Below are 8932 nucleotides of genomic sequence, written 5' to 3' on the forward strand. Positions count from 1 at the left end.
TAGAGTGTTTCTGTTAGCTGTAGATCATAAAATGGTAGAACTTAGAACCTGTTTTTGTCATGTTTATTTTAATTTCTATTTCATTCTGTAAGCATTCACTGTAGATACTCAGTAAATGCTGGTTTTCATTAACAAGTGGGATTTGTCAGTTGATTATGAGGCACTATGCCTGATTTTGTCAATTAGTGAAGACCTCTATTCACTAATTAGAGTCCTGGAGTTCCTGAGCACATTCGCACAGCAGATAAAATAAGCACCAGCCTTATAAAAAACAAGATTATCGATGTGCCAAAGAGAACTTCCCTTGGGTTAGCTGTCATTGGCTTGTGTCGATTAGAAGGCACTTTTTTTTTTCCTTTCCAATTACATTATCCCACAAAGGCACATTTTTTGTCTCCTGAATAAAATTTTGATATTATTGTGATTTAAGCCAAATCATTACTCAGAAATGACTGATGAACAGAGTTGTGGCTACTAAACACGGACAATTGAGATGTCAACTGGCTTCACTTTATTAACCGTCACTTTGGTACCTGATGAATCTTCACATGTCTCCTTCAATCCAGTCATGGTCATTTATCCACAATGGAGTACCTTATTTTTCTCCCACACCAGCAACCAGGTGTAATGCAGACATGTTGGACAAAATCTATACGATACAAAAACTTACAAATGAAAAATTTCAGTAAGACCAATATTTAGTCAACACGATACTAAACATCTCGACATTTGGAAACTTGCAGAGGACAGAAGCAAGGGTTCACGCTTTACCTGTATGTCTCTGCTGTGTGGCTAATGTACTGATTAACTTTCTTCCCAGCATATCAAGTCGTTCCTTCTATCCTAAAGGAAACTGAAACAGTGGGTGAGAAAAATTAAGCAAATTTCTTCTTTCTTCAAGCCATCATTAAATTGAAAACTGTGAGAGATTGAAATTTTACTGACATGTGGTTTCCAGCACAGTGGATGGGTGTGGCTTTAGCAAAGTATGTGGCTATCTTTAACCTGACTCCCTGAACACACAGTTCCTGCACATTTTCTAAATCATTATGTGCTTTCTGTAATTTACCAACCCCTGCTCCCCTGCACAGAAATACATTCCTATCAGGGTCACAGCTGAAAGGAGTTTTCTCTTAGAATGAAGGAAGTGAATAAACACTTTTCCAGGTTTTATACACATTTTACGTACCCTAGTTTCAAGGGCAATAGGAAGAACATGAATTGCCTAAAAACATCTATGACTTACTATAGTTGAGAGACACAGTTTTATCTGTTCAGTTTTATTTCAGTCCTGAAACCTTTATTTGTACAGTTTCAAGAATATAATTCATCATCACTTTTCTTATTTGTACAAAAAGAAAAAGGCCAACAGATTATCACAATAAGAACCTTAAGTTACTATATATGATGATAAAGCCTTTGGTTGGTGAAAGTCAGAATAGAAAAAAAATGGTGAGATGTACCATTTTATGGGCTAATTCCTTATAGATACATTTAAATGTTGAGGGTCAGAGATCTGAATCTAAATCCTGGTTCAGATTTCTGCAGCTTCCTTTAAAGGCATCGATCTAATCTCCCAAGAAACGATACGGGGATGGCAATTTCCACAAAATCTCTAATAATCTGATTTCCTCTTAGAGCATTCCTAATATACATAGGAAAATACCTAGAAAGTAGTATAGAGCATGAACCCTATGCACAATAAATTAAAAGAAATTCAAAGTCTGCATTTTGTTTCAGTTTGTCTTTATGGTAAATGATATAAAATGATTTATATAGGAAGTTATTGAAAAGATCAGGAAAATGTTAAGTTAATATGTTTTGTGGCTATACTGAGATTTCTGTTATTGAATAATAAGTGGTACTTATTTTTTAAAGGACCCTTGTAGAACAATGCATTTCAAAAGGGTTCATCACTTATGAAATTGTATTATATTTAAATTTTGTGCATTAGCCAGCTTCTATCTTCTGTTTTTTGGCCCCTTGCTCACAATTCTTCTCTGTTCCTCTAGGCCGCAATGGGCTGATTTTTCCCATGTTTGCTAACTCTGCACACAGTCCATTCAACTCAACACTCTTGTGACAAAATCTGCTGCAAAGACTGTGCCATGAAAATGTACTGTTACCTTTTCAAGTCCAACCTTAAATATTAGTTTTGACCCAAATTCATGCAATCAGAATATTCTTTATATGTCATGATATCTTACAGTTGGAAAGGATTTTTATATTTTCTGGCCAAATTAATATTGTACCAATACATTTTCCAACTACCTTTATTTAAAAAATCTGTACAGAATAGTAATTACTTTCAATAAACTATAATTAGTTTGTTCAAGTACTATTTTAGGATTGGTATTCAATACACCATTCCTTGTATCTATATAATTCATGATTTGATTTTGAGTGTAAATGTATAAAAAATATTTAAAATAGCCAAGGGAAATTAAATAACATATAATTCGATTCCAGAATAACAAAATATGAATTAATAGTAAATAAATTATGTTACTCAACCTTTTTTAATATTAAAGAAATGCAAATCAAAATGAGGCACCATTTTTTCACCTATCAGATTAGCAAAAGTTAAAAAAAATTACTAAATATTTGCAAGAGTGTTGAGAAACAGAAGTTCCAGGTGATTTTAGTGGGATGTTAATTAATACAATCCTTTTGGAATTAACAATAGATGTCCATATCCTTTGAACCAATAAATTCACCATATTCCAGAGTTACAGTAATCAGAGCAGTATGGTACTGGCATTAAAAACAAACACATAGACCAGTGGAACAGAATTGAGAGCCCAGAAATAATCCCACACATACACAGTCAACTAATCTCTAACAAGGGTGCCAGGAATACACAATGGAGAAAGGATAGTCTCTTTAACAAATTCTTTTTTTTTTTTAATTTTTTTTAACGTTTATTTATTTTTGAGACAGAGAGAGACAGAGCGTGAACAGGGGAGGGGCAGAGAGAGAGGGAGACAGAGAATCCGAAACAGGTTCCAGGCTCTGAGCTGTCAGCACAGAGCCCGACGCGGGGCTCGAACTCACAGACCGCGAGATCATGACCTGAGCCAAAGTCAGACACTTAACCGACTGAGCCACCCAGACGCCCCAGGATAGTCTCTTTAATAAATGGTGTTGGGAGACTGGATAGCCTCATGTAAAAGAATGACACTGAATCCTTATTTTTACACCATATACAAAAATAAGTCAACATGGAGTAGAGACTTATATGTAAGACTTGATATTGTAAAATTCCTAGAAGAAAAGAGGGAAAAAGCTCCTTGACAGAGGTCTTGGTAATAGTATTTTTGATCTGACACCAAAAGAACAGGCAACATAAGCAAAAATAAACAAGTGGGACTATATCAAACTAAAAAGTTTTTGTGCAACAAAGGAAACAGTCAACAAAACGAAAAGGAGACCTACCAAATGAGAGAAAATATTTACAAACTATGTGGGGTTCATATCCAAAATATATAAAGAACTTCTACAACTTAAGAGCCAAAACCCCAAACGAAACAAATAAAAACCTGATTGAAAAATGGACAAGGGACTTGAATAGAAGCTTTCCCCAAGAATATATACCAATGGCCAACAAGTATATGAAAAAGTCAACATCACTAATCATCAGGGAAATCCAAATCAAAATTACAAAGAGATATCCCCTCGCACCTGTTAGAATGTCTAGTCTCAAAAAGACAGACAAAAAAATGAAAGTATTGGTGAGACTATGGAGAGAAGGAACACTTGTGCACTGTTGGTGGGAATATAAATTGGTACAAACATTATGAAAATCAGTATAGAAGTTCCTCAGGAAATCAAAAATAGAATTACCATTTTTGGTAATTCTCCTACCACCACTCCTACTTCTGAGTATATATCCAAAGGAAATGAAATCATGGCCTTGAAGAAATAGTTGCACTCTCCTGTGTATTGCAACATTATTTATAACAGCTAATATATAGAAACAACCTAAGGGTCGACAAGTGAATGGAGAAAGAAAATGTGAGGTATATATCTCATTATATATTATAATGAATACATTATATTGAGATACTATTAAGCCATAAATCCTGCTCTTTGTAATAAAATGGATAACCTTCGAAGCTGTTACTCTAAGTGAAATAAGCCAGACACCAAAAGACAAATACCAGATGATTCCACTTATATGTAGAATCTGAAAAAAAATCAAACTTATAGAACCAGAAAGTAGAATGAATGATGGTTGCAAGAGTTCAGGAGTGGAAGAAATGGCAAAATAGCGATTAAAGTGTATACTTTTTAGTAATAAGATGGAATAATTTCTGAAAATCCAGTGTTACAGCTTGGTGGCATAACTGGTAATGCTCTAATGTATACTTAGAATTTGCTAAGGGAGTAGATCTTAAGTGTTCTAACACAACAAAAAAGTATGAGAAGTGATGGATGTTTTAGTTAACTTGTTTGTGGTAATCATTTTATAATGTATGAGGATATCAAAAAATCAAGTTGTACCTTGTACAAAATGTACAAGACATACAGTATATACAGATTTTATTTGTCAGTTAGATCTCAAAAAGCCAGAATAAAAAGAAATTTATCTTGGAATTTCCTTTACATGAATACTGCAAAATTATGCATACAAGAATATTAAGTGCAGTAATAGAAACCTGTAAAACCATCTGAGCTTTTAGTACTAGAGAGATGGCTAAGACCTTATGTGTTGGGCTACTATGCAACTGTGTAGTATGATATTTGGAAACATCGTGTAGATCTGTGTAAGCTCATAGGGATGGTTGCCCACTATTTTGCAAGATTAAAAAAATGCAAATTCTCAAAAGTTACATACTTCGTGCATGGCGCTAGAAAATTTTCCTAAATTTTTATAATTTCTGTCTTAATATTCCCCACTCTTCTTGTGATACTGCCTTTTCTTTTTACACTAGGAGGACATTGACTTTTTATTTTGTAATCTCACACTTTTGAATTTGTTTTTGTAAGATAATTAGAAAAATATAAAGGGATAAAGTAGAAGAAATATCTTAAACATTTTATTTTTACAACAATTTTTAGTTAGTACATGGTATCTTGAGCATCAACATAAAGAGGGTCCTGAAACTGGGAATAGTAAGAGTGAGGTCTTGCTGGAGAATTGAGTTTTAGAATCATTACCAGTGGTTTTGGCTGAACCGATCTAGGTAAATGTGTTTCCTGGGGAAGGCAAATAGATTGAGGACTTCAACATTTAAGGAGTAGAGATAGCTGAGGAGCCAGGAAAGAGAATTTGACCTTCAGTCGCATTCAACAGAATTTGTTGAATAAATGAGTGAATAAGTTAAAAGGTTTTCATGAGAACCAGGAAAGAAAGTTGTATGTGGCATTAGGAAGTTTTCTAAGACTGTGCATCAATCAGTTTAAGGGTTGGGGAGAGATTAAAGTAAAAACAAAAATATCCATTGGTTTTGGCAAAATGGAAGTTTTTAGTATCCTTAGTAAAGCCATTTCATTAAAAGGTGGAGAAAGAAACCAGGTTGTACTAGGTTGAGAAGGAAATAAAAATCAAAACAACTGAGGGCTGTGAGTTAGACATCTTTTTAAATAAACGGATTGAGAAGGAAAAAGTAAGAATAAACTAGTACCTGCAAGCAGCTTTGGGCCCAGGTGTGTTTTCTTTAAGACTCAGGTGGTTAGACCTGAGTTTGCTGAAGAGGAATGTGTTCTGAGAAAACATGTGAAAGAGAAAAACCTGATAAAGACTTACAACCATATCTCTCTAATACCAAAACATAGACAAACTAGAAAAGACCTGTGTTGCCAATATTTAAGTTTTAATGAGAAACTATCCAAATAATGGGATAGTATTTTTCCCTCCTTAAAAGCTATTTGCCTGCATTTCACCTTCAGGTGTAAAGTATGTTAATGCTACTTATGCTTAAATACTTCATGAAAACATTGCTTTTAAAATAAGAAATTGGAAATGTATTACCTTATATCCAACAGGGCACATTTTCATGCAAGAAACATCGCTGAAACATCACAGCATAATCTTTCAGAAAGATGTGTAAATTGCAGGGGAAACTTTTGGTGGGTTTGTGATTTTTCTTTGAAGTTGAAATGGCGAACCAAAGTTATCAAACCACAAATCCTTGCTCAGTGAAACCCTCACAGAAAGGAGAGTAGACAGCTTTGTATTTCCTTATTCTAAAGAAACTACTCATACCTGCGGTTCAAAGAAAACACATGATCATTGTATATTTTTTGCCCTATGCTTGAAATGGTGAACTTGGAACAGGTCAGCTGGCAGAAGTATGCACTTGAGGAACAGACTTTTTGATTTCCTGGAAGTAGGTCCATTCTCTTGAGATGTGATTTTATGTTAAAAATGGAATGGTTTGAAATTAATTCGGCCACACGCAAGGCAAAGGGAGCACAGTATAGGAACATATTTTGCAAATGCTTTCTTTCACCGAAACCCATGTGTGGTGGGAGGGGTGTGGGAGAGATAATGAACTCTTAGCCGAACTCATCTTTCTTTCACCACTTGTAAAACAGAAAATTTTTTTAAAAATGCAAACGAGAGCAGTGTTTCTGCTGGTAACAGCAGGAGGTCACGTTGGATCAGATGATTTATAGAATCGTTAGTAACCCCGCAGGAGTATGATTGGCCCTACCTTTTTTCTTTCTGCCTTTTTGTGCTGTGCTTTCTCCATTTATTCCTTCTTAAAAACTCCACACATGGTAAGTGGACTAATGTACCTGACAGCAGGGAAATCAGAGAACTTACTTCAGTAAAAACCAGGATCTCTCTCTTTTTAATTAATGTGATTTATTAGATTTGAAGGTAGATAAACAACTCCTGCTGGAGTTTCCATGTAGTTCTCTCATTACTGGTTTAATTTATTGAATCTCTCTACTGTACTCTCCTGGTTAATTTTGTTACACTCTCCAACAATCCAAAAACACACTGTTGTTTGTAAGAGCTTTTGCAGTATTCAGCTTCTTTATGTCCTGTGCAAAGGTCAGGTCAAATACAGAAATGTCACATTACGAAATAGTCACAGTAAACAATCAAGATCTTCTTTGTAAACCATAAATAATGTGGGAGAGAAGGTGACGAAGAAGAACAGTGCTGGAAATGTTATTTCTCCCAAATGGTATCAACAGGAAAAAAAAAAGTTTCTTTTGAAATAAGTGTAACGGTTTCTAGTTTATGAGTTCTATACCTGCTATTAAAAGTAGAATTTTACCCAAAATGACAAAGACAAAATTAAATTTGTATCTTGATTTTAACTCTGGCGTAGTTCTGACATTTTATTTAATACTTCCATATAGTGAGACCTAGTATTGACAATTGCATAATTAGTACTGACTCAAAGTGACATTATATCCATTTGACTCTATTGTTAACGACACTATTATATAACATTTATGCATATGTTGTCAAGATCAGCACTTGGTAAGTTTTCACCCACTCCTAAAATCAAGCTCAAGGTCAACTATTTTAGCTCATATTGATTTTCCTGCTTGCTGTTTTAACCAAACCCTTTATTAGTTCTATCACAAATTTTGACACTCAATTTATATGTCTGAGTTTATTTTTCACTGAATGGAAATATATCCCAGTTACAAATTAAAATCTTTAATGTAGTAATTAAGCAGTATTTTTAGTCTCACAATTACTAACACAGTCTAGAAACTTAGCAAAGATTCAACAAATACATAGTTTAGAGAACTGAAAATGTAAGGGCAGTTTCCCTAAAGTAGACAACAAAAGGAAGATTGTTTTATAGTTAAGCTTTAGGTCTAGACTTTGCCCCCCCACCCCCTTGAGTAATGTTTCTTTCAACTTTCACAGTAACAAAGAAAAATCTCAGTGTTGGGATGACTATGAGGTATATAGTCTAATTTCTCTAATTTGGAGCATAACTAAGAAGTGATTGGCCAAACTCTGGTGAGAGAGAATTTACTACGTCTTAGGGCAAATGTGCCTTTTTAGACAGCTCTGACAAGTTTTATATTAAGCTGAAATTCATCTCCTTGTGACTTCTACAGACAACAAAATTGTGCACTAAAGCCATCCTCTTGAACAGCTTGGTGTTCTCGTTTTGCATCTCTTCTCTAGATTGTTTAATACTTCCTCATACTCCTCCATATATTGGTTAGTGTGTTTTTGGCTACAAGAAATAGCAAACTTTGATGACAATAAGCTTAAACAGTATGGAGAGTCATTATTTCACATCATAGTAAGAGTTAGAATAGACTCTAGTGTTGGTTGACTCAGCTATTCAAGGATGATATCAGAGACTCACATTTTTTCTCCCTTTTTTTCTCCTATTTTCCTTAATGGTGTCTTCATGATTTGAGGCACGTAGGTGGTGCAGTCAGTTAAGCATCTGACCCTCGATTGCAGCTCAGGTCACGATCTCACAGTTTGTGAGTTCAAGCCTCACGGCAGGCTCTGCACTAATTGCATGGAGCCTGCTTGGGATTCTGTCCCTCCTTCTCTTTGCCCCTTCCCCGCTGTGCTCTCTTTCTCTTTCTCTCTCAAAATAAACAAAAGAAATGGCGTCTTCATCATTAAGCTGGTAGGAAGATGGCATCTTTTCATATATCAGAGAAGATACAGATGAGAGATTGTCTTGTCATATATTGCTTTTCAGAATAATACAGAGATTAGCATGACTCCTATGCAAGGATGACGCACGCAAATTCACGAACCATTCCATATATTTTTTAAAAGAACAAGACACATGTCTCTACACCCCTTAGCAGGTTTCATGCCTCATTTAAAAAACTGGGCCTGAAGCAATTACTGGCAAGGGTGATGAAATTACCGTAACTGTCTTCAAAAACATTATCTGCTGTGAAATAAAGTCAATCACATTTCTACTGCACAAGGTTTTCATACACTTTTTGTTCTATTTTCTTCCTCAGCTCTATTGAG

The 8932-nt window shown here is 34.9% G+C and overlaps 1 long non-coding RNA gene and 1 other non-coding gene across 2 annotated transcripts; one reads left to right on the forward strand and one right to left on the reverse strand.

Moving 5' to 3' along the window:
- Positions 1-529: 529 nt before the first annotated feature.
- On the reverse strand, positions 530-5713 carry LOC122223782. Its single transcript, XR_006204471.1, has 3 exons — positions 5628-5713; positions 772-853; positions 530-665 (listed from the first exon to the last, which is right to left on the reverse strand). It is a non-coding gene; the product is annotated as an uncharacterized LOC122223782 (long non-coding RNA).
- A 2903-nt stretch (positions 5714-8616) lies between these two features.
- On the forward strand, positions 8617-8720 carry LOC122225723. Its single transcript, XR_006205328.1, has one exon. It is a non-coding gene; the product is annotated as a U6 spliceosomal RNA (small nuclear RNA).
- The last annotated feature ends 212 nt before the right edge of the window (positions 8721-8932 follow it).

The sequence above is a fragment of the Panthera leo genome, chromosome B4 (genome assembly GCF_018350215.1).
Source record: "Panthera leo isolate Ple1 chromosome B4, P.leo_Ple1_pat1.1, whole genome shotgun sequence".
In the NCBI taxonomy this organism is placed as follows: Eukaryota; Metazoa; Chordata; class Mammalia; order Carnivora; family Felidae; genus Panthera; species Panthera leo.